The 26378-nt window shown below is 40.6% G+C and overlaps 1 protein-coding gene across 3 annotated transcripts in view; it reads left to right on the top strand.

Annotated features, from left to right (window-relative positions):
• JAZF1 (JAZF zinc finger 1) overlaps window positions 1–26378 on the top strand; it is a 520205-nt gene that overhangs the window by 39683 nt on the left and 454144 nt on the right. The window contains exon 4 of one of the 3 annotated variants that reach the window (XR_013829869.1): window positions 15694–17183. The exons of the other annotated variants lie outside the window; for them this stretch is intronic. The gene's annotated coding sequence lies outside the window, so the exon portion shown is untranslated. Of the gene's footprint in view, window positions 1–15693; window positions 17184–26378 lie in introns of those variants that run through there. 3 annotated transcript variants of the gene reach the window in all.

Raw genomic sequence — 26378 nt, 5'->3', positions numbered from 1 at the left:
GCCTGCACAAAGCCAAGAACCCACACTTGGCGGCCATCCCAGGGACTCAGACATGACTTGGGATGTGACCATCCTCTCGCACCCCACTCTCTTTCCTGCAACATCTTTTCTGGCACCCAATGCGGGGCCTCAAAGGCCATAATCTCGATCCGCCTATTGGGCTTTGGCTCCCCTCTGAAGGGTGGCTGGGACTTACCCTGAGCCACGTAGATTCAAGTAGCCGTTAAGTGACAGCTGACGTCGCCTGCAGGATCTGGCAGAGACCAGTTCTCTGGCCGTGAAGAAGCGCACTGAGGCTTTTCCCCCTCAGTCTTTCTCATTCTCCTATTGCACTATCTCTTTGGACTTGAAAAGATCCACCCAGACGACCACCAAACATCCAAATTAAGACTGCGCGGCAAGTAATTGACAACTTGGTTGGGTCTAAAGAACTCCTGCCAGGGGGCTTATCTGGTGGCGCAATGGTTGAGAATCTGCCTGCCAATACAGGGGACACGGGTTTGAGCCCTGATCTGGGAGGATCCCACATGCCACGGAGCAACTAGGCCCGTGAGCCACAACTACTGAGCCTGCGCATCTGGAGCCTGTGCTCCGCAGTAGGAGAGGCCGCGATAGTGAGAGGCCCGCACACTGCGATGAAGAGTGGCCCCCGCTTGCCGCAACTAGAGAAAGCCCTCGCAGAGAAACGAAGACCCAGCACAGCCAAAAATAAAAAAAGTAAATTAAATTAAAAAAAAAAAAAGATTACATTAAAGAAAAAAAATGTAGTAAAGACTTATAGAGGGGAATTATTTCCATTAGAATAAATATTAAAAAGTGTAGCTACATTACCAGATCCCTGGCACCCAAAAACTTTGATCAATTAACACTGTCTCCAAACACATGGAATAACACTTGAAACAGACTATGTAAATAATAAACGAAGAAGCAAACAACAGAGTGATCACTTCTACCTTTATGATGCTAATCCTGGGCTTGATGAGGAAATTGTAGGGCGTTTCTAAATAGGGTTGGGCAGTGGAAAAGTCAGGTAGAGGATTCAACCATATCCACCTCTGTCAACTCCAAATGGATACACAGGAGACCACATGCAGATTGAGAGCTGGAAGTGGCATTTCCATGAAGGCCTAAAGTTGTAGTCTCCTCTTTGTCCTTTCTTCAGAGAGTAACAAAGAAAATGCTATCTACCTTCCACTAGGAATATTGAGAATCATAGGAAAACACACCTTCACTCTTTACCCAAGGCTACCCTGTAATTTACTGACATTGGTAAAAAAAAAAAATACTCCAACTTATGGGTAAAGGTAAATGAGTGGTACAAGTAAAGAATAAATAAGGCGTACAGGGATTAATATGTAAGACACACAAGTCCCCTTGGCCTCACCAATGAGCAAAACCCAATATTACTTTTTCAGTTGCCCTTTGACCCAGAGGCCTTCTCTGTGGACCAGGTAATATGGCAGACCTAATAGGGGATGCCTTTTTCTTCCTTCCCTCCCTGAGCTTTTACCCTATAGCTCCTTGTCCTTGCCAAGTTAGGGCCCAGGTCTTGAAGTATGTTCTAGCCCCTGACCTCAAAGATACTAGAAAAGAGGATAGGAATGACCTCATGTGTCAGTCTGCCAAATGAATTAGCACATTTTACATACAGATAAGCTGCTTCCTTTAGTTGAATTGATTGAAATGCTGCAGGTAAGAATGTTAGCCCCAAATCGAAATCAGTTGAGTAGAGAATTCTGATTGGGAGGACTTGTCTCGCACTTTTCATTTTTCTACCCCACATAATCATTTCAAGATATTACATTATCAATCTGCAAAAACCTAAGCAATTAGATTTCCATGAACTATGAAATCTCTCCCTGTCCAATGTAGCAGCTTAAAATTTAGAATGGTATCATGTGTCTCTTCTAAGGGTCCAGTACTCTGTGCAATTAAATACAGGACATTTTTGGCACAATCCCTGGACCAGAAACTGGCCCTGCCTCTCTTTCAGCCTGAACATGCCCCCTAGGTCAAGCCAAGGGGTCCAGTTCTTCTCTGGGGCAAGTCTGAGAATGAGGCCCTATGGAGAGTCAGTGGGGTTGAAAATATTTTTATTGTTAATCATACATTTTTTGAAATAAATAATGCCTCCATTTTCGATTTAACCCACTAATACCTCAAGGTGAGCAGTATACCTACTTTGAAACTTAGAAAAGAATTTCACATACTGTTACAAATAACACTTATTTTTGCAACACACTTTTTGCTGGAATGGCTGTTGCTAGAACATCTGCATCTTGTTTGCTGTAGCATCATTATTGCCACCTGTTTTTGGAACCAATAGATTGCAGATTGGCTCTATCAGTAATACAACCTTCACGTTTCATATTGAACATCCCTCTGTGGTCATCTGAACTGAGGGAGTGAGCTTAACATCAGAGAATTCATAGAAAAGAACATAGACTGTAATAATTGCAATGTCAGAACCATTCCAAACCTAAAAAAAAAAAAAAAAATCCTAGGGATAAATACTAGGAATGTCTGGCAGGTTTTAAAACTAGATAACTTCGTTTACCTGGAAAAATTGGCTGGAAATATTAAGGATTTATTAGAAAATACCACTGTTATGGTATTACTGGCAAATTCCAGAAATGTATCTGAAACTTTTAAAACATGGCTCAAAGAGTCTTAAGTAGGTTCTGGGTCCGATCTTCCTCTGCTAATGGCTGACTTTGCCTTGTCGTTAGAGGCCAGTGTTTCAAATATTAAATGACTGTCTACATTGTGTGTTCAGTTAGTGCTGCGGTGACCCCATGTGGGACTCAAGCAACGTAAGATGCAATCCTCCTAAAGGTACTTAAAACTGAAACAAAGAAATTAGTGTGACACATGGGTACTTAAAACTGAAACAAAGAAATTAATGTGACACATGCTGAACAATGATCTAAAACACTCTGTACATTATTATTAATAAACATGTATCGAAGAGTTACTAATGTGCAATGCACTGTGCAAAATATTTATATGTATCCCCTAACTTAATGCTTGCAATATGGCAGTGAAGGAGGAGGATAAGGAAACTAGGAGGTAGAAAAGTATATGAATATGCTCCATACCACATTTTTCTGGATTGTGAAGCTGAGCTGCAAACATGTCTGTCTGAATAAGTACAAAGCCATTGCTTTTAGCTCCTGTGTTCTTCTGCCTCTTGATGCACATAGCCCAGCATCAGCTATTGGTCCTGCAGGAGCTCAGAGAGGCAGGAAGTCAAGGATGTTAGAAGACGCCTCTTCCCCTTGCCCACCCAAAGTGTGTTTTGAAGTTTGAAGTTTATGGGATGCCCCAAGTGGAATAAGGGAGAAAACAGCTGTTTGCTCTGTGACACATGGGAAACAGCCAGAAATCTATCTTTGATTCAGAGGCTGTCACTGCTGTGCCCACTCTGGTTTCATGCTGCAGGGGATTTCTCCACATTACACTGTCATAGGATAGTCTGCATCCCGTACAGAGCATTTCTCAACCTTTTCCTGTGAGATGGCAATTTAGCACTGTGCAGTGGGAGGTGGGGGGAAACCGAAGCACAGACACAGGCAACAAAGAGCAGATAAATACTGTCAGGGGAGGAGACGGAGTGGATCTTATAAAACATGGGGTCTTTTGTCCCTGCCAAATACCTATATGGATATCAATTCCATAAGTAGGCGAGCCTCTTAAATCATGACTTATCTTCAGAATGAAAAGTGGGCACTAGATGAGAGGCAAAGTCGTAATTTATTGCTGGCCCTACTGTGGGCCAGCTCTTTTGACAACTTTGCAAGACAAGTATTTTTATCCCCATTTTAAAGATTAGGACATTGAGGCTTGGAGAAGCCCCAGGTGCCCAGGTGCCTTCTGCCACAAGCATTCTACACTGTGAATCAACGAGAATTTTTTAAAGTATTTTTAAATGTAACCACAGCAACAGCTGTTCAATCAACTGTGCTGTACTAAGCAGCAAAAACGTCTGCTATAAAATAGTAAGTAACTCTGCCAGTTACCTCCTAAGAACGATGAAATACCCTAGATGAGTAAATCTCTGAAACCACATCCTGGAGACTTCTCAGGCCTTGCTGCTAAGCTAAAGCCAGCCTGGTGTGGCAGGGGTGACTTGAGATGCCCCATGTATGCAGACACTGCCAGGATCTGCCTGTGTGTGTCTGTAGCATTCATTGACTCCTAACAAAAACAGTATTTAACTTGCGAGCCCCTGATCCTGATTGCTTTTCCTCTTTCTTTTTTTCTCAGATTTGAGATCCAAAGTTAAATGATAAACTGTTTATTACTGACAGCCTTTACTCCCCAGCCCAGCAGTCTCCCAGGTGATCTGCTCAGCTCAGGTTTTCCCGGGCATCATCAGGCGTATCTGTGGCTCCAATAACTCTTGTGTTTGTCTGCAATTGCTCCAGGCAGATGTCTGAAAATCACCCACTGACAGATTTATGTTCATCAACCTCTGAACCACCTTTCACCCCCACCCCCAAACCGTGGAGTACTCGTGGGTGAAAGCACTTGGAGGCCAAGTGCACCAAGTCCTCTCGTGCACATGCAAAGCTAAGACATGGAATTGCAGTGGCATCCCGCCTGCCTGCCCTCCCTCTGCTATGTTTCCTTATAAACCCAGGCTCCTCGGCAACACACGTTTCCCTGGCCTGCTTTCTTCCCAAGATCTGGAAAGAGTTCGGTCTCCAGGCTTTTGAAACAAGATTAAAAGGTCTCTTTTACAGCACTCTCGGAAAAACTCCTCAGAGGAAACGTGGTTGGCAGGTAGAAAAACCGGGACCTGTCTCCTTGAAAATCACAGCTGTGTTATCTTTTTCCTCCACTGATCGCTTCCAGATTATCATTCAGGGCAGCCAGCCAATTAGCCAGCCCTCTGTGTCATAGAGCCCGTCTCTGGCAACTGCTCATTTCTCGTCAGAAGGGAACATGTTTGAAGATGTGTAGCTGGGTGATGTGCAGAGCCCAGGGAGGGAAAACTTGTGAGTGTGCCCTTGCCACGGCAAGTCAGCGCATGAATGTGAATCAAGCGCTAGCGAAGGCAGGAAGTTTACCAGAGCCTCCAGACAAGGCCAAACACAAAAGATTCCTTTCTCAGAGGAAAGAGGATTGAAACTGCAGGGGAAAACAAAATAAAAACACATCCCGTGTGAACCTCACAATGATCAGATCTGTTGTCGGAGAACAGAACCCTTTATTCAGTATCTCCTGCCTGACTTTGGCGAACAAATTCTTTGCAGAGCCCCACTGGAAGCATCTTCTTCCTCAGGATTCTCTGGCATCTGGCCACCACTCAGGTCTGACCTAGGGGAGTGTTTAACAAAAGTGATTAACCTCGGCTTTGGACAACTGGGGCAAACAGCCCTCATCATGACTTCTCCAGAAAGATTGGTCACATTGAGACCTTGGCTAGGTCAGAGTCTGTTCAATGAATTTCTTTAACCTGGCAGCATTGTAGTAACAGGGGCTTATGGGGGGAAGATTTGTGCTGTATTCCTTGTTCATAGTAACAGTGCAAACAAATTGTGGCCCCAGGAAGTCACTGTTTTGGCAAGAATCATCAGGAAATTGACATATACATACAAACCAAATATATTCCACACCTACTATGGGCTGGGACCACACAAAGCACCAAGGACAACGTCTCTCCTACCTTCTATAAGCAGCTCCCAGACCGTGCCCTGAGGGATACCAGTGTCACACAGGTTGTTAATAATCTTGTCATGAAAATAGGTTCCTACCACTGGAATAAGTTTAGAAAATGCTTCCTTAAGCAAAGTGGAACAGGTTTCATTACTGTTGGGCTCTTCACAGACCTTAATATGCTGATACACTTGTTTGCAGCATCTGCCAAATGGATCTACCTTAGAGCCCTTTTTTTCCAAAACATACTTCTTAAGATTTCATTGGACCTCAATGATCCAGGGAACGGAGTTTGGGAAGAATTGCTGTCGGCTCTCAGTAAAGCGATGGTGGAGACCTGGGGCAGTAATCCTTTTCAGAAAGTGACCATCTGGTTTTCTTTCCCTTGGGGTAAGTATGTCACTGCTCATCGACCCTTACCCCAGGGTGTATGAACTATTACAGAGGTGTTTGTTGGTCACCAGGCTGAGCATGCTGAGTGTGTCATATGTAGCATCACATTACATCTCATAACAATCTTTGGGGCAGTTATTACTTGCCCATACTTGAAGGACAATGAAAATGAAGCTCAGAGATGTTAAGGTCTCAAAGGAGTGGTGCTTCAAAGCTCTATACAGAGGGACAGAGATTAACACCCTATAATCAACAGCAAGAAATCAACTGTAGGGACTTCCCTGCTGGCACAGTGATTAAGAATCCACCTGCCAATGCAGGGGACACGGGTTCAAGCCCTGGTCCAGGAAGATCCCACATGCCGCAGAGCAACTAAGCCCATGCGCCACAACTGCTGAGCGTGTGCTCTAGAGCCCGTGAGCCACAACTGCTGAAGCCCACACACCTAGAACCCATGCTCTGCAACGAGAAGCCACCGCAACAAGAAGCCTGTGCACCACAATGAAGAGTAGCCCCCGCTAGCCGCAACTAGAGAAAGCCCGTGCGCAGTAACGAAGACCCAACACAGCCAAAAAATAAAATTAATTAGTTAATTAATTAAGCTTAGAAAAAGAAATCAGCCATCTTGTCTTGGGCTAAGCGTCAAGATGGGCAATGAGGACAGTGTCATCTCCAAGAGAAAAATGCCTAGTTGCCTAAACAAAATTTCCATCCCTTGAATGCAAAAGAGCACTGTCATTTCACCTTAAAGTGTTTTCCTAAAATATGTCTGATTTAACAAGGCTGTTGTACCTCTAATTATTAATTAGGATTTTCCACCAAATATGCATGAAACAACATCTGTCATCTTTCCTCACATAGCTACGAGAATCAGCAGGGTAGAGTCACTTCAGAGACAGCAAATACCTACTCTTTCCTTGGAAACATAGATGTTTCCTTAAAAATGAGGCCCTGGTTGAAGCTCCACTAAGAAATCAGCCCCTAATAATTCTTTTCTGAAACATTCTGCAAACTTTTATGGGGGTTGCTTTGGCATGGCCAGTATTTTTTCAGTGGTGTCAAGGTTTTATGCTTACCTGTTCCTATTAAAATTATATATTTTTGCAGTTCCCAATAAAACTCATTGTATGGTATGCTAGAATGAATCTCAAAATCTCCCTCCAGTGCTAGAAACTTTCAGATATATGTCTATTAAAATTTTATTTCTTGAGCAAGTTGTATGGGTGCCAAAATATGCATTTAATTGCTAGAATGGTCATAAGTCCACAAAACTGTGGTAGAACCATCAAGGAGCACTGATTTGTCCATCACTAAAAATCCATCTCCATCACCCGGGAGTAGCTATTCCAGTCCTCCAAAGGAATTTCTGAAGTGGCTGTTCACTTGGGTGTCTCCTACTCCTGAAACACACTGGACACTCAAAATATATTTGCTCAATTGAAGTTGTTATCCCAGGAATAGAAGACCAGATTTTTTCCCCATAGAATGGCTGAAGGTTTTTACCATATCTCCAGAGTACCAATACAGTCAGGTTCTCTTTTACCTTTAGAATAGCGAATCACAAACCAAAGCTAATACAAATGCTTCTTGTTAAGTCTGGAATAAATAATTTTTAACTCTGCTGTCAAAGAGGCAAAATGAAGAGCTTATGGGTAAAATGGGAGGAAGACAGATTTCAGACTAATATAAATAACTTTCTAGCAAATTGTGTGTCACTGTAACAGGCTATCAGAAGACAGAAGAACAGGCTAACGAGGTAGGAAGTTCTTTGTCTCTGGAGGTATTCAAGCATTGTCTAGATCAGCAGTTCTCAAAGTGTGGCCCCCAGACTAGCAACATCACTATCACCTGGGAACCCGTTAGAAATGAAAATTCTCAGGCCCCATCTAGACCTATGGATTCAGAGACCCTGGGGCTGAGACCCAGCAGTCTGGGTTTTAACAACCCTTCCAGGAGATTCTGACGTCCAGTAAAGTTGGAGAAACTAGCCTAAACTACCACTTGGCAAGAATAATACAAAGAGGATACAACCAGCAGATGACTGATTGGACTGGATGGCCATTCAACCCTGTAATTTCAGGACTGTAATAAGGTTCGCTGGCCTGCACTATTTCCTTTTTGGAAATGAGGAACCAAAGGCCTACCAACACTCGCGCCTGACCCCTGGGTAGCACTCTGAATTATGTAAAGGAACTGTAATACATTATCAGAGCTGTTGTAAATCCTGACATTCAGATCTCCTAAAGAGCTTTAAAAAAAAAAAATACCAGTACCTGGCCACCCAGAATCTCTAGAGACGGGCCCAGGCCTAACTTTTACCAGGTACTTTCACATTAAGTATCTTATTTAGCCTCCAAAATAATCTTATGAGATAGGTATTATTACCATCCTCATTTTTACAGATGAAAACTGAGGCTTGAAGTGGTCGAGTGCCTTGTCCATTTTCAAAGAGCCAGTAAATGCCTGAACTGGGATTCAAACCCAAGTCTCAACACGCATACTCTTTCTCCTCTAGGCACTTCTCTCCTCCTTTGCACTTCAGAGACCTTCCAGATCCAGGTGGTCCCCCAAGCCATCGTGCTGCCCTCTGGCTGCACAGGTCTTATCACAGAAGCCCCCAGCTCGTGCCCACCATTTCTTGCAGCTCTCTACCTCTCTGTACCCTCTCCTCTATGAAATACTGATGCTGGGTGTTTTATTCCCTCACAAAGATGCTCTTAGTTGGCCACCCCCAAACCCATCCTCCGTGAGCAAAATAAGAGGCTGTCTTTGGGTTGTGATATGAGGGCGACCAGAAGACCCTTATAAGCCAGCTGGGCACTGGTAACTAAAAGTCTACTATTCTCTCAATTATAAATATTTTCATCCCCTAAAATGAAAGTGGGCCCAAAGGAGGAGCACATTAAGTTGGTAATGGCCAATGACATCTCAGAGTCTGAATTCACTAGATCTTTTCCAACTCTAAAGACGTCTCTATGTGAAGTAGAGGAAGAAAGAGATACAGAGAACAGAGATCTTCCAAGGAGGACTGGCTTTGAAAGAGGTGGACGGATGGAGGTAACAGCCCACAGCCTCATGGGAAGCACAAAGGGCCTGTGGAAGGGGCCACGTGAGCAGGGAAACTGTCACTGAAAAGGCAGGGATGAGGACAGCAGAGACAGAGCCTGATACTCGAGGATTTTGCTGAGGAGAAGGTTCTGGTCAATTCCTCCACGCTCTGGTTGTTTTAGTCAGGGTCTTTAATTACAAGCAGCAGAAGTCCAGGGAGGTGATGTAACTTGCCCAGGATCACACTGAGCAGGCATTGGCAGAGCCAGACCCAGCTTCCAGGGCTCCTGACGTCCTGGTTTTCTAAAGGAATGTGCCTTGACATGGAACTGAGTCAAAGTCAGTGGGGAACTGAGGAAAATTAAAGAGACCAAGCACATCAGTGGCTACACTCATTTACTGGAGTAAAATATAAAGTATATTCTATGTGATGAAAAAATTTTTTTTAATTTAAAAGGAAGACAGCTCCAAAGGTCTGTTTCTTATCAACGTTCCAAAGACGAGTGACCAAGGGACCAAAGAGGTATTTTCAAAGAACTGCACAAGGTTTTAAATGCTCAGTTTAGACGTGGCCACAGCTAAAACTCTGCATATTTCTTTGAAAATAGGTCCTAAGGGCCTGCAAGCACATGAAAAAGGAACTTTGAGAGAGAAACAGCACCTGCCTTCCTCAGGTGGGAAGCCAACCGAGGGGTGCCTGGTCACAATGCTATTTGCAGTGTCTCCTTAAATGCTGCTTAGCTCCCCTCTCACTTGTCTCACGAGAACACTTTTTTATTTTTATTTTTTAAATTGAAGTATAGTTGATTTCCCATGTTGTGTTAGTTTCAGGTATACGGCAAAGTGATTCAGATTCTTTTCCGTTACAGGTTATTAAAGATATTGAGTATAGTTCCCTGTTGTATACAGTAGGTCCTTGTTTACCTATTTTATATATATTGTAGTATAGATATGTTAATTCCAAATTCCTAATTTATCCCTCCCCCACTTTCCCCTTTGGTAACCATAAATTTGTTTTCTATGTTTGTGGGTCTATTTCTGTTTTGTAAATAAGTTCATTTGTATCATTGTTTTAGATTCTACATATAAATGATTTCATTTGATATTTGTCTTTGGCTTATTTCACTAAGTATGATAATCTCTAGGTCCATATGTGTTGCTGCAAATGGCATTATTTCATTCTTTTTTATGGCTGAGTAGTGTTCCATTATATATATATATATATGTATATACACACATATGTATATATATATATATATATGTATATATACACACATACCGCATCTTCTTTATCCATTCATCTGTCGATGGACATTTAGGTTGTTTCCATGTCTTGGCTGTTGTAAATAATGCTGCTGTGAACACTGGGGTGCATGTATATTTTCAAATTATAGTTTTCTCTGGAAAACTGGAGTGGGATTACTGGATCATATGGTAACTCTACTTTTTGTTTTTTAAGGAAGCTCCATACTGTTCTTGATAGTGGCTGCACCAACTTACATTCCCACCAACAGTGTAGGAGGGTTCCCTTTTCTCCACACCCTCTCCAACATTTATTATTTGTAGACTTTTTGATGATGGCCATTCTGACTGGTGTGAGGTGATACCTCATTGTAGTTTTGATTTGCATTTCTCTAATAATTAGTGATGTTGAGCACTTTTTCATGTGCTTATTGGCCACCTGTATGTCTTCTTTGGAGAAATGTCTATTTAGATCTTCCGCCCATTTTTTTTCCACTGGTTGTTTGTTTGTTTTTGATATTGAGCTGTATCAGCTGTTTGTATATTTTGGAAATTAATCCCTTGTCATTTGCATCGTTTGCAAATACTTTGTCCAGTTCTGTAGGTTGTCTTTTCATTTTGTTTATGGTTTCCTTTGCTGTGCAAAAGCTTTTAAGCTTAATTAAGTACCATTAGTTTGTTTTTGCTTTTATTTCCATTACTCTAGGAGACGGACGCAAAAAGATATTGCAGCAATTTATGTCAAAGAGTGTTCTGCCTATGTTTTCCTCTAAGAGTTTTGTGTTATCCGGTGTTACATTTAGGTCTTTAATCCATTTTGAGTTTATTTTTGTATATGGAGTTAGAGAATGTTTATTTCATTCTTTTACATGTGGCTGTCCAGTTTTCCCAGCACCACTTGTTGAAGAGACTGTCTTTTCTCCATTGTATATTCTTGCCTCCTTTGTTGTAGATTAATAGATTGTAGGTGCATGGGTTTATTTCTGGGCTTTCTATCCTGTTCCATTGATCTATATGTCTTTTTGTGTGTGCCAGTATTATACTGTTTTGATGACTGAAGCTTTGTAGTATAGTCTGAAGTCAGGGAGCATGATTCCTCCAGCTCCGTTTTTCTTTCTCAAGATTGCTTTGGCTATTCAGGGTCTTTTCACAGGAACACTTGTTGTCTGCATTTAAAAATATCTGTTCTTTAAAAGAGGTTAAAGAGACATAGCAACCAAATGTCTCATGTGGATCCTGATTCAAATAAAGCAACAGTAAACATTTATTTTTGAGACAATGGGAAAATTTTATTATGGTCTGAATTTTAGATGATACGAAGTTCTTTTCTTTTTCTTAAATGTAATAATGACTTTGTAGTTTTTTGTAATGTCCAAATATTTTAGAAGCATATAGATGTGGAGGTATAAAATGACATGTTGTCAGTGTTTTAAAGTAATTCAACCAAGAAGAAAGGGGTGGGGAGGAATAGATGAAGCAAATGTGGTAAGATCTTAACAACTGGGTAAACATACTTTTGTATATGTTAGAAATTTTATAATTAAAAAACCTTATACAAATATATATGTAAACATGTAACTCTGCTCTTAAAATTACTCCTGAGAGCAAAAAATTTATATCAAACTCTTAAAGTTTCATATTTGAAAAGAATGTTAGACCTTATCCAGTTCACTCCACCCATATCTGTTTCCCAGATGAGGGATCTGAGATTCCTCCAAAGCTCTTCCAGTTCTTTAGTGTTTCAGCCAGGACTAGAATCTGGTCCTTCTGACTCTCAGGCCAAAGCTCCTACACCAAACAGCCATCCAAAAACTGTGAAAACATTGCTTTCATGTCCTTGTGTTATAAACTCTGGGACATGTGACCTTGCTGTGATTATTTTGCAGAAGTGAATCTGGTGGAGGGACAAAGAAACACCTCCTTTCTCATTCTGGGTAAATTTTTGCATTAAATTAGTCTCTCGCATTCTCCCTAGACTTACCCACCCCACTCTCCCTTCCATACTTTCCCCATCCCCTCAGGACTCTCCATTGTCCAGCCTCTTTGCATCCTTTGCTGCTTTTGAGCTCATGCTGCATTGTTGAGGCATCTGTGTCCAATCTCCAATGTGTAGCTCCTCCTGCTGAAATCTGGCTTAGTTTCAAAGCCCAGCACAATTCAGCCACCTCCATGAAGTCTTTCTCTCTCCTCCAGTGGAAAGTGTTTTCTCCCTTCTCTGGATACCCCCAGCCCTTGGTTTGAGCCTCTGTTGTGATCCATATTGCCTTTCTTCTTGCTGGTTAGGCACATGTATATCCCTACCCTTCTGACGGTCTCATGTCAGGCATGCTGAGACTGCAGTGGCAGAAATTAGAGGGAAAAGGAGGGAGCCAGGACCAAAGAGGCCCATGTAGAGCCAGAAACTATCACCCGGGATATGGCTGGCTCTGGAAATGGCAAGCAAAGGAGGTGGAGCTTTGGGCCAAAATCCAAATGTGATCTCCAGTGGGTGTGAGGAAACTTGAGCTTTTCCTGACAGGAAGAATCAGAATCCAAGAGGAGCCAGCCTCAGAGCTGGAAAGGCTCTCCTGGCGTTGGCAAAATCCAGTCAGGTGGCTCAGTAATCGGATGGCAGGGCAACACCAAGGAGGCTGGAGAAGCTGGAGAGGGTTAAGCAGGATGTCAGCTAAGAGGCCTGGGTCAAGGACAAGCCTCTACTCTGGCAGAGGATAGTAGGCGTGAATCAGGAGCACAAGCCGAAAGCCAGGCAAACCAGCTGGGCATGTGTGGTGGGATGAGGAGAAAAGAGGATACCTGGAGGCTAAGGCTCTATGGGCAGGTGCCCCAGGCTTGTTAATGCCACTCACATTTATTGAGCACATACTCTGAGCCAAATGCTGGGGATACAGGCATGCATTCATCACCCTTCTCCAGAGAAACAGAGCCATAGGATGTGTGCGTGTATATATATAGAGAGAAAGATTTATTATATGGAATTGGCTCACACAGTTACGGAGGCTGGCAGGTCCAAAATCTGCATGGTGGGCTGGTAGCCTGGAGACCCAGGAGAGCCGATATTCCAGTCTGAGTACAAAGGCAGTCTGCTGTAGAATTCTCTCTTGCTTAAGAGTTCTATTTTTTTGTCATTATTGTTCTATTCAGGCCTTCAGCTGATTGGATGAAGCCTACCCATGCAATTACTCAAATTCCACTGATTTAAATGTTAATCTCACCTAAAAACATACTCAAAGAAATATGCAGAATAATGTTTAACCAAATATCCGGTGACCCACCCAAGCTGACACATAAAATTAACCATCTAAACAAGTTGGATGGTTGAGGAAGAGTCTCAGCTAACTTCAGGAACTGGAAGACTAATGATAGGCCTTATACCTGGATGAAGATGCAGGTCCTGATATGATTCCTGCCATGGTCAGGAGACAGTTGGCCCAGGAGCTGGTGGGGCTGGACCTGAAGATGGCTGTAAGAGCTGGCTCACATCCCTTCCCAGCCTCAGTGTCCTCCTCTGCAAAATGGGGACATATAAAAGAATAACACAGTAAGCACATAGAGAGCACTTAGTAAATGATAAATATTATAACTAGTATCCAGTTTGACAGTTGGTGGGTTTCTGCTGTCTATAGACATAAACAGCAACTGCTACAATTAGTTACACTTCGGCTGGTTGCAGCTAGAGCTCCTGGAAGGAGTCTAGCCTCCTCAAACAGGTGGCACAAAGTTATCATGCAGGGATATTCGCTGCAACAATGGTTGTAATAATGAAAAACTGCAATTAACCTAAATTGCTCTGAGCACCAGAATGACTAAATAAAAGTAAGTTATAGAAAAGAATAATCTTGTTTTTGGTTTTGGGTTTTTTTAAGATTTTTTTTTTTGGAGCTTTTTTTTTTTTTTGCAGTACGCGGGCCTCTCACTGTTGCAACCTCTCCCATTGCGGAGCACAGGCTCAGCAGCCATGGCTCACGGGCCCAGCCTCTCCAAGGCATGTGGGATCTTCCCAGACTGGGGCACGAACCTGTGTCCCCTGCATCGGCAGGCAGACTCTCAACCACTGTGCCACCAGGGAAGCCCTGGAGCATTTTTTTAAAGTCTTTATTGAATTTTTGTTACAATATTACTTCTGTCTTATGTCTTGGTTTCTTGGCTGCGAGGCATGTGGGATCTTTGCTCCCCGACCAGGGGTCAAATCCACGCCCCCCTCACTGGTAAAGTCCTAACCACTGGACCACCAGGGAAGTCCCAGAATGATCTTGTTTTTGAAAAAAAGAATTTTGTGTATGTCATGCTCATTTATACACATATGCAGGTACACATGCACACATACACAATGTTTTAGATGTGTAGACAAATATCTAGATAGATTCCCACATAACATTAGTTGTGACTTCTGAGAAAACCTTATATACTTTTGTATCATTTGAATTAGTTGACAAGTTAATATATTATTTCATCAGTCAGTGAACCAATAAGTGAATGAGTGAATGAATGAATGAATAATGGTTCTGCACCCAATTCCAATGTGTTTTCCCACACCACCAAGCAATTCTCCAACACCGGCTACATGTCCTACCATTCAGCTCAATTCTGACACTGTCTACCGAGAGATAGCATCAGATCTCACAGGTTAAGGGCTCAGTCCTACAAGAGAGCTCTCACCTTTCAGATGCCAATTGCATGTCCATCCAGGTTGTTACTCGTGCTTTTCAGACCCGCTGGCTATAGATTGGAGGTTCTAACTGCCCCCTCCTTGAGTTCAATTACCTTGCTAGTGTGGATCACAGAATTCAAAGAAATATTTTACTTACTAGATTACCAGTTTATTATAAAAGGATGTAACTCAGGAAGAGCCAGATAGAAGAGATACATAGAACAAGGAATGGGGAAAGGGCGCTGAGCTTCCATGCTCTCTCTGATTGGGTAAGCCCCTCCAAATCTCCAAGTTTTCACCAACCCAGAACCTCTCTGTACCCTATCCACTTGGGCTTTTATGGAGGCTTCATTACTTAGGCATTGATTAAATCACTGGCCATTGGTGATTAATCTCATACCCCTCTTTCCTCCTCAGAGGTCAGGAGATGGGACTGAAAGTTCCAAACTTCCGATCACAATGTTGGCTCCTCTGACAACCAGCCCCATCCTCAGGTGACCTAGGAGCTTTCCAAAAGTCACCTCATTAATATAACAAAAGACACTTTTTATCACTGTCATCACTTAGACAATTCCAAAAATTTTAGGAGCTCTGTGCCAGAAACAGGATGAGGACCAAATATATATTTTTTATTATAAACCACAAGATCACAATGAAAAAATCTATTAAAGTAAAATAGTGAAGTTTTTTTTTTCTTTGAGGTACGCAGGCCTCTCACTGTTGTGGCCTCTCCGGTTGCGGAGCACAGGCTCCGGACGCAAAGGCTCAGCAGCCATGGCTCACGGGCCCAGCCGCTCCGCAGCACGTGGGATCCTCCTGGACCGGGGCACGAACCCGTGTCCTCTGCATCGGCAGGTGGACTCCCAACCACTGCGCCACCAGGGAAGTTTTAAAGTAAGTCAAGAAGTTTTAAAGTAAGTCAAGAAACAGGTGATACTGACCATGAGGGCTAACACTGAAGAGGCCAGAAAAGGATGGGAAAGTGTTGCTACTGGGAGATATGAACAGATGAATCACCAAAAATTCAATGAAGTCACTTCAGGAGGCCTTGAAGTGTCAGCAAGTTTATTCCTATGGTTCCATTCATCCCTGTGTCACACAGGAAAGCCCAAAGGGAAGACAACAGCCTTGGGTTAAGTACTCCTTCTCAGAACTGCTGGGGCAGCTGCCCTGAGCAACAGAGAAAATTCCAGAGGGAAGCTGTTTACTCTGACATCTGCCCTGATATTGAAGGAAACACAATGCTGTCTTCCAGACTTTGTTCAGTAGTGGGAAGCAGGTTTTCCTGGGATGTTGTCTGAGGACACTCAGAAGAAGAAGGAAAGAACAAAAGGCTGGAAAAGAGAAGCCAAAAAGATTGGAGATGAGAAAGCTAAGGTGTGGATTCAGAACTGTGTTCCAACATGATTAAAAGCAGGAGAGGCTATGAAGGTGAATTGTAAAAGAAGGGAACTTGAACTTCACTGAAAGAGGGATGCTAAATATTCCTAAGTTATGTTTTAGGATCAGATGGCAACTCATAGCTTTGTAACTTAGAACAGGAGACTGGAGAAGAAAAACTTTTTAAAAAGTTATAGTTTGCCCTGTGTAATTTGACAAGCATGTTGCAAATTTAGGAAATATGAAAAAAATCTCAATGAAGGAAATCATATATAAGTATATTGCCCAGAGATAATCACTGTACCTGCTGTGGTGAATGTATTTCCAGCCTTTTATTTCTACAAATGTATACATGTTTTTTATCAAACTCAAAGTCATGCAGTATTTACTGTCTTTTTTTTTTTTTTTTTTTTTTAACGGTACGCGGGCCTCTCACTGTTGTGGCCTCTCCCGTTGCGGAGCACAGGCTCTGGACGCGTAGGCTCAGCAGCCATGGCTCACGGGCCCAGACGCTCCGCGGCATGTGGGATCTTCCCGGACCGGGGCACGAACCCGTGTCCCCTGCATCGGCAGGCAGACTCTCAACCACTGCGCCACCAGGGAAGCCCTATTTACTGTCTTATAGCCTGTTTTTTCCCGTGGAATAGTATATCATGAAAATGTTTGCATTTAACTGAATCTTCCACAATATGAGTTTTAATAACTATAAAGTATTCCATGATACAGGTATATTATAATTTATCTTCTTGTCCCAAATTATTGGATATTTATGTTTCTTCTTTTTTAACTTATAAATACTATTAATATTTACACATGCCTCTCATTTTCTTAGAGATTTCCTAGGTGAAAGAGATATGAACAAGTTTTTAGTTTTCCATAAACTTGCCTGGTTGTACTTCAGAAAAGAACCAAGAGACGCTTCCACCAGCGGGGTAGGAAAGTGCTTTTCCTTCCATCCTTCCAAACTCATCAGCATTGGGTATTAGCATTTGCTTAGGGGTAGGGGGTGAAGGAGGGAGGAAGCGGATGAAGAGGAGCAATTAAATAGGGAGAAGAGACAATAGCTTGTTTAAATGATGATTTCTTTGCTTTCTTGTGAAGTTGAGCATTTTCCACATGCTGGTCATTAGATGGATTTTCACATGGCCTCCAGTCCTGTGATTGGGACAAGGAGTTTGGTGCTTGGTGGGAAAGGATCTCAGTGTAAAATGGAACCCAAGTATAGGAAACAGAGAATCCCGTGCATGCGCCCTCCAGAAGAACAAACTTAGTTACTGAAGACTGATGTCCTGAGAATACCAGGTTTACAGAAGACCTAGACTAATCTCCTGACCAGTGAACATCTGCCAAAAATCTCTCCCATCCTCAAGTCAATGAACTTACTGCTTGGCCTCTGGCTGGACTTCCCCTCTTTGCACTCCTTACCCATGAATACAGCCAGTCCCAAACCTTCAAAGGTAGCTTGCTACAGTTTGTGTTTTCCAAATGGTAATTCCTCTGCTATTCCCGAATAAACTCACTTTCTGGTAGTTCCAGCTTGCCTCAGTTTACCTGTTTACTTAGGTTGACACTGAGATCATATCTTTAATAGAAGACTTTTAGGTAAAGAAAACAGGATGAAGCCCTCTGTTTATTCTTGCTATGGTTATGTACTATAAAAACACTGTTTCATTTGTGTGTTTGAGCAGGATTATAGCATTTTGAATGCTAATATTGGACTCAAAAAAGCAGCTGTTCTTTTGAGCTATTTATTCTCTTATTAACAAGATTGCCTGATTTTTATATTAAAACTATATTTATTTTATTTCACTTTTACTGCCTAAATGGTATTTTTCTTTGCATTTATTTAAACTATTTTTGAACACTTGTGCATAAGATATTTTAAAATCCAGTTAACATTAATCAGGTCCACATTTCTCAAATTCTTATTTGCAATGGCATTAAGTTAAATATGTATGTATATGTGTATATTTTGGACAGTTTCCATAAGGTTTTAGCGAGAAAGGCAAAACTGGATATTTTTATCCTACTTTTTTTACTGACTCATGGAAGTTCCAATACAATATACAGTTCCTATTCATCTTAAACAACCATGCAAATATTTGTGTCAAACTGCCTAATCAGAAGGCATGTATGCATTTATTAGGTCTTCGTATATTTTTACATATGGCAAAGCTAGGAAACCAAAGAGAACAGTCTCTCTACATAAAAATGCTGGAGGGTTAACTTGATAAAGGCTGAATAATTCCTCCCTCTTGATTATTGTTACAGTATTTTTAAAGAATGTTTTATTGCTTTTTTCTTGTAGTAAAATGAAACTGTAATCATACATTACTTTGTTTTTCTATTGGGTTTTAGTTAACTGTGCCAGCCTGTAAGTGAGGGCCCAAATTTTCAACCGGCCTCAAAAATTATGCCTATGAATTGGGCCAGTTAGCTATTATATTTCTAAGGGCCAACAGCACTTACCCAAATAGATAAGGCTCATGATAGTTCTGCTTACTAAACAGATATTGTACGAACATGTGGGACTAGACAAGCTGCACATAATTCTAAGACTAGACTAGCAAATTAGATCTCTGCTCCGAATTTAAAAAAATAAGATCAGTGAGGGAAGATGGGGGAGCAGCTCTGTATTCTGCCATCATCTTGTAAAATAGCATAACAGCTTTCCCTTTCTTTCAAGTTTGATTTTTATAGGAATTTAATCACCATAATTGGTGGGCAAAGAAGAGGTGATTTCTGTAATTCTTGTGGGTCCAAAGTCAAACAGATGTGGTTTTCTGTTCTCCTAATGTGACTTTCCACATTGGTCTTTAAAGGTGGTGCTTTAGAGGCTGCTTTCTGTGCTGGAAAGAGGGGCTTAGCTTTCCATGGAAGGTGAAGGTTGTGCTTTACAAACTCCTTAGCAGGACAGTCAAGGCCCTTCCTGCCTCTCTCAGCCTTAACCCACCCCACCCAAATCCCAGCTGTCTGAGGCTTTGGAAGAGGCATGAAAACATTCTGACTCTCAGTGTCTTCATCTATAAAATGAGAGGATTGGATTCAGCATCTAAGATCTCTTCCAACTGTAAATTGTATGAAATTGTTAAAAGAAAATCCCATGGTTTAGATAATTATATTCTATATAGTTGGATTTTTTAATTAAACATAATAAAAAAACTTTAAGTTCACTGTAAATTTTAGCCTTTCTCTGTATGAATCAAGCAAACTAAGGCAGATTTTCAACTTGTGATTTTCACTAAAGAGAATCATATATGATGTCTTTGTTTCTAAAATAACTTGACATTAGTATTTCTTCTCAGAAGCTAAAAATCAATTCCACAAAACCCTCAAATTATTAATGAAATGCTTAATATAATATGAAATAAGCAGCTTTTTTGTTTGCTGCTTCAAAGCTAGAGGATTAATATTTTAATGTGGTATATAGGGGTATTGAAATGTCACACTTCATTTAGCTTAAATAATTTTAAACTTAAATTACCACATTTTTAGCTTAAATAATATAACACATTTATTATAAAAGAAATTTTCTAGTTCATTCAAATATTCTTTGAATTTACTTTTTAAAATTTCCAACCCAATCACGTTATTATTTTCTGAAGCAATTTCAAAAAACAGATCAAAGATCTAAGTCCATTTAGTCACTTTTCCTGTTTAGCAAAGCTCCAAGGGATTTTGTCTCAAGATGAAATTTTTTTAAGAATAAACACCAAATCCAAAGAAACTTTTTTTTAAAATTTTACTGACAAATAATTGACAGATATAATTGTATATATTTAAGGTGTACAATGTGATGATTAGGTATACGTATACATTGTAGAATGATTACCAAGATCAAGATAATTAACACATCCATCACCTCACATAGTTAACATAGTTAACTCTTTTTCTTTTTTTTTTAAGAAAGTGTTTCTTAATGTTTCTGTCCCATTAGGCAGTAACTCCAGGACCCCAGTCATGTTACCTCAGGCATCCTCCTCTTCTAGGGGGATACAGAACAAACACCAGCACAACAGAAATTCATCTCAAGGCTGTATCTTCTAGAAATTAGAATGGTTTCTTTTCCTCTAGAGTACAGAGTGCATTTAGACAATAGGGATCGTATTAAAATGTAGATAGATCTGGAGTTGGACCTCAGTCTTAATTTCTAACTTAACTACTTAAAGCCTCCAAGCCAGCAGCAGCAGTGTCACCTGGGAGTTTGTTGGAAATGCAGAATCTCAGGCCCAGCCCAGATTATTAGGGGATTATTTCCCAATGGGCTTTGATCGATTCTGAATTTTGCTCCCAACACCCTCATCTACAGTGAGTGGATTCTTCCCCTCAGGCACTTTAAAAGCATGAAAGTCTCTTTCTCACAGTTGGACCACAATCGAAGGACAGCTGAAGCAACTGGTACTCTGATGTCAGGCCAACCTGAACAGTTCCAAATCAAAAGGGAAGTTTGACCAACTTCCAGTGGTTCTCAAATCTGTCCACACCTTAGAATCACCTGAAGAGCCTTTTAAAAAGACCAAAACTTAGAACATGCCTCAGACCAATTAAACCAGAATCTCTAGAGCAGTGGTTCTGAAATTTCACGAACATCTGAATCACTGAAGGGCTTTTTAAAACATAGGTTGCTGGTCTCCAAACCCAGTCTCTGATGCTGTAGGTCTGGGGCAGGGCCTGAGATTCTGCGTTTTAACAAGTTCCCAGGTTATGCTAATTCTGTTTGTCTCTGGAGCACACTAAGAACCACTGCTCAAGAAGTCAGCCCTGAGTATCAGTATTTTTTTTTTTTTTGCAGTACGTGGGCCTCTCATTGTTGTGGCCTCTCCCGTTGCGGAGCACAGGCTCTGGACGCGCAGGCTCAGCGGCCATGGCTCACGGGCCCAGCCGCTCCGCGGCATGTGGGATCTTCTTGGACCGGGGCACGAACCCGTGTCCCCTGCATCGGCAGGCGGACTCTCAACCACTGTGCCACCAGGGAAGCCCTATCAGTATATTTTTAAAAGCTCTTCAAGAGATTCCAGCGTGCAGTCGAGTTTGATAACACTGCCCTAGAGAAAGATGAGATGAGTATTAAAAAATGAGATTGGTTTTTCATACATTTTGTGAAACCTGTTTCATCACATTAAATTACACACACTAACACTCAGCCAATTTTGGCACAGACTATCCACAGTTCCAAAACTTCTTGGCAAAATAAAATGTTCAGTAAGTTTTTTTAATGTGGGTCTTTTCACCACATGTATATGAACCCCTTGAAAGCAGGGACTATGTCTTGAATACACCTTTTTACCCCTAGGTACCAGGCACAGGGCCTGGCACAAAAGACATGTTTAATAACTGTTTACAGAATTCAATCTATCATCCACTAGGCACCAGTCACCTGGAGATGGGCATACACTCTGTCAAGAAAAGGACACAATTGCCTGAAATTTTCATTTTTCACCAAATGCGTATAAATGTAATCAAGACTTCTGAACGTTGCCACAAATATTAGGCAAGCAAATTCTCTTCTCACAGCCTGTGCAGTCAGCATGTAAACATGATATCCTCAACAGGAGCTAGAGCTTGAGAGCCAGCATTAGGTGGGGAAGGTGGGAAGCATAGTCTGAGCAGTCCCCTTCAAGGTAATGGAGAGTCAAAGGTTGAGGAAGGGGAGCAGCCCTTTCTACATAACTGAAATGAAACACCTAAGGTTTAAAAAAAAGAAAAAAAGCAGTATACAGAACAAAATGGATAGGGAATATGACAGGGATCAAAAAGGCAACATTAAAAAAAAAAGACAACACATTACATAAAAATGGACCTGGAGAAATTAGGAATCAATGAGTATTTACATTTAACTATAAAAATCTTAATAATATAGATTCTGAACTGATTCTTATAATATGCACTGTGCAAACGTATTATCATATATATATATATATAAATCTACTCTAGCTCCTAAACTTTAGTAACAGTGTTGCAGGATTGCAAAATATATCTATTTAATATTCGGTAAATGTTAAGCAAATGTGTATTGGTTCAAATTGCACATTCAATGCTAGTGAATAACTCTCCCCAAGGGCTTTAGGTTGCAAGAGCCGAAAACATCCATTATTTTCTATTCTTTTGAGGGCAATGAGAAAAGGATATTAGCAGCTCTGTCCAATAGAACTTTTTGTGATGATGGAAACGTTCTCCATCTGCACTGTAGAATATGGTAGCCACTAGTCACATGAGGCTATTGAATAATTGAAATGTGGCTAGGGTGACTAAGGGCCTGAATTTTTTTTGGGGGGGGGGCACACAGTGCAGCTTGTGGGTTCTTAGTTCCCCCACTAGTGATCAAACCCGGGCCCTTGTCAGTGAAAGTGCAGAGTCCTAACCACTGGACTGCCAGGGAATTCCCTTTAATTTTTAACTTAATCCATTTTAGCGAATTTGAATCTAAATAGCTACACGCAATTGGCATCTACCGTACTAGACAACCACGTATAAAGAATCATGCCAGAGCATAAAAACCATAGCCACTTTCTCTGCAAACTTGTAAGCATGTTCAAAATCTGCCTCTCGCTCCGCTACTTATGTTTACCAGATCAAAAAGAAGACAAATCTAAAAAATACTCCAGTTAATTTCATATAGAATAACGACACAGACTTCCCATGTGAAATCCATACTCTTTGAAAGGCCACAGACTCTCTCACTTTTATAAACAGTCCCTAAGAAAAAGCAATCACAATGGGCAGCAGCTTTTGTGTTTATAAATCCCAGTCCTTAGGAGAGAGGGAAGAGTGCCCTTTTAAAGCCCTGATCGCTTTACAGACTTCCAATTGTGCCACCCAGTGGCAGTATGCTTGGTTGAATTTCTGACTCCAGCAGGATCCTTTCTAACCAGGGAAGAATCCTGCCTGGTCAGGATACTAAGCAGTGCCAGCTAAGATGGCAGAATGATGATGGCATGGGTGATTTACCCTTCCATTCACACCATAATGGAATGTCACATTTATGCCCCATTTATTTCCATCTTAATCAATCTTTGTTTTGTAGCCTTTCTTAAGAAGAAATACAAAATAGCAGTGATTCAAGAAGATTCTCTCTGAACTCCCTCAGCCTGAAGTATTTCTATTACAAGAAATTTATTTCCCACTGGACAGCTACATGCAAAAGAATGAAACTGGACCACTTTCTTACGCCTACACCTTATACAAAAATAAACTCAAAATGGATTAAAGACTTAAATGTAAAGACCTGAAACTATAAAGCTCCTAGCAGATAACATAGGCAGTAACCTCCTCCATATCAGTCTTAGCAATATATATATATTTTTGGATAGGTATTCTCAGGCAAGGGCCACAAAAGCAAGAATAAACAATTGAGAATACATCAAACCTGAAAGCTTTTGCACAACGAAGGAAACCACCAACTAAAGGAAAAGGCAGCCTACTGAGTAGAAGATATTTGCAAGTGATATATCCAGTAAGGGGTTGATATTAAAAATATATTTTTAAAAACTCATACAACTTAAAATCAAAAAAACAATCTGATTTAAAAAATAGGCAGAGGACCAGAATAGATATTTTTCCAAAGAAAAGATACAGATGGCCAACAGGCACATGAAAAGGTGCTCAACATCACTAATCATCAGGCAAATACAAATCAAAACAATGAGATACCACCTCACACCTGTCAGAATGGCTATTATCAAAAAGAAAACACATAACAAGTGTTAACAAGTGTTGACAAGGATTTGGAGAAAAGGGAACCCTTGTACACTGTTGGTGGGAATGTATCAATAATTTGGTGCAGCTACTATGGAAAACAGTATGGAGGTTCCTTAAAAACCTAATAATAGAACTACCACACGATTCAGCAATTCCAGTTCTGGGCATTTATCTGAAGAAAAAAACACTAATGAGAAAAGATATATGTATTTATATGTTCATTGCAGCATTATTTACAATAACCAAGATATTGAAACAACCTAAGTGTCCATCCATAGATGAATGAAGAAGATATTTTATATACACACACACACACACACACACACATATATATATGCACACACAATGGAATATTACTCAGCCATTAAAAAAGAATGAAATCTTGCCATTTGGGCAACATGGACGGACCTGGAGGGTATTATTCTAAGAGAAATAAGTCAGACGGAGAAAACCAAATACCGTATGATTTCACTTGCATGTGGAATCGAAAAAACAAAACAAACAAAATAGATCAGAAACAGACTCATAGATACAAAGAACAAACTGGTGGTTTGCCAGAGGGCAGGGGATGGGGGGGAACAGACAAAATAGGGGAAAGGCATTAAAAGGTACAAACTTCCAGCTATAAAATAAATCATGGAGATGGAATGTACATATAGGGAATATAGTCAATAATACTGTAACAACTTTGTATGGTGACAGATGATAACTGGTCTTATTGTTGTGATCATTTCATAACATATAAAACTATCAAACCACTATGTTGTACCCCTGAAACTAATATAATATTGTATGTTAATTATAACTCAATTTAAAAAGACATTTATTTCCCACTCATCAAATTTTATATGAAGATATTGGATGGGTCTTTGTCTTTGATTAAGAATTTTTAAAAATACAACACTTAGTGAGCCAGAAACATTTGCTAATATCTTTTTCTGAGGGTTTGAAAACAGTTCAACATAAAATTAAATGCAGATGTATAATTTGAAAGTTCGTGAATCATCGGCTTATGTATTCATGCATTTATAATTACACCAAACTTAAGTGTTCTCTAAAAGCCATGTTAACTTCTGGCTATTGTATAGAAATACAACTGATTTCTGTGTCTTAATTTTGTATCCTGCAACTTTACCAAATTCATTGATGAGCTCTAGTAGTTTTCTGGTGGTGTCTTTAGGATTTTCTATGTATAGTATCATGTCATCTGCAAAGTGACAGTTTTACCTTTTCCTTTCCAATTTGGATTTCTTTTATTTATTTTTCTTCTCTGATTACTGTGGCTAGGACTTCCAAAACTATGTTGAATACAAGTGGTGAGAGTGGGTTCCTGATCTTAGAGGAAATGCTTTCAACTTTTCACTATTGAGTACAATGTTACCTGTGGGTTTGTCATAGATGGCCTTTATTATGTTGAGGTATGTTCCCTCTGTGCCTGCTTTCTGGAGAGCTTTTATCATAAATGAATGTTGAATTTTATCAAAAGCTTTTTCTACAACTATTGAGATGGTCATATGGTTTTTATTCTTTTTTAATATGGTATATCACATTGATTGATTTGCATATATTGAAGAATCTTTGCATCCCTGGGATAATCCCACTTGATAATGGTATATGATCCTTTTAATATATTGTTGGATTCGATTTGCTAGTATTTGTTGAGGATTTTTGCGTCTATGCTCATCAGTGATACTGGCTTGTAATTTTCTTATTTTGTGATATCTTTGTCTGTTTTTGGTATCAGGGTGATGCTGTCCTCATGTGGCTATTGTAGTTTATCCTCTGGTAAAGAATTTGAATGGCATTCTGGTATTGCATTTTACTTAGAATACACTGTTACAGAATTGTGTATAGAATCAGTTGTTTTTTTTCAACTCAGAATTTCCCCAAATGGGAAAAAATGCTCAGTATGAAATACAGGTTAAGTTCTCTGTAGATGTAGATTCCAAGAAGCAGATGTCTAAGGAGCAAAAATTTACAGTAACTGAAAATAATCAGCACCATGCAGCATTCACTGTCATTGTAAGGTAGGCAGATGGCATAACTCAAGAGGGCCCGAGTCTGTACTAAGTTTAGCAGAGAGTTTTGCTGGCGCTCAAGATCTCACAGAATGTAACTCCAGGGGACATTTTAAAGTGACTGCAAATCTTCCCTGGAATAAATGCAGACCAAGGGTGAGCATAAACATAAGAAAATAACATGAATTAACATTGGCCCAGCTGGCATGGGTTGACACTTTTGCTGGCAGTTTTAACAGAAAGATAAAGACTGGCTGAACACAGGAAGCCTTAAAAAACTTCCAGTGTGG

This window comes from Stenella coeruleoalba (assembly GCF_951394435.1).
Source record: "Stenella coeruleoalba genome assembly, chromosome: 9".
Classification (NCBI taxonomy): Eukaryota; Metazoa; Chordata; class Mammalia; order Artiodactyla; family Delphinidae; genus Stenella; species Stenella coeruleoalba.
Note: the sequence above shows the minus strand (reverse complement) of the source record. Positions and strands in the feature narration are given on the sequence as shown.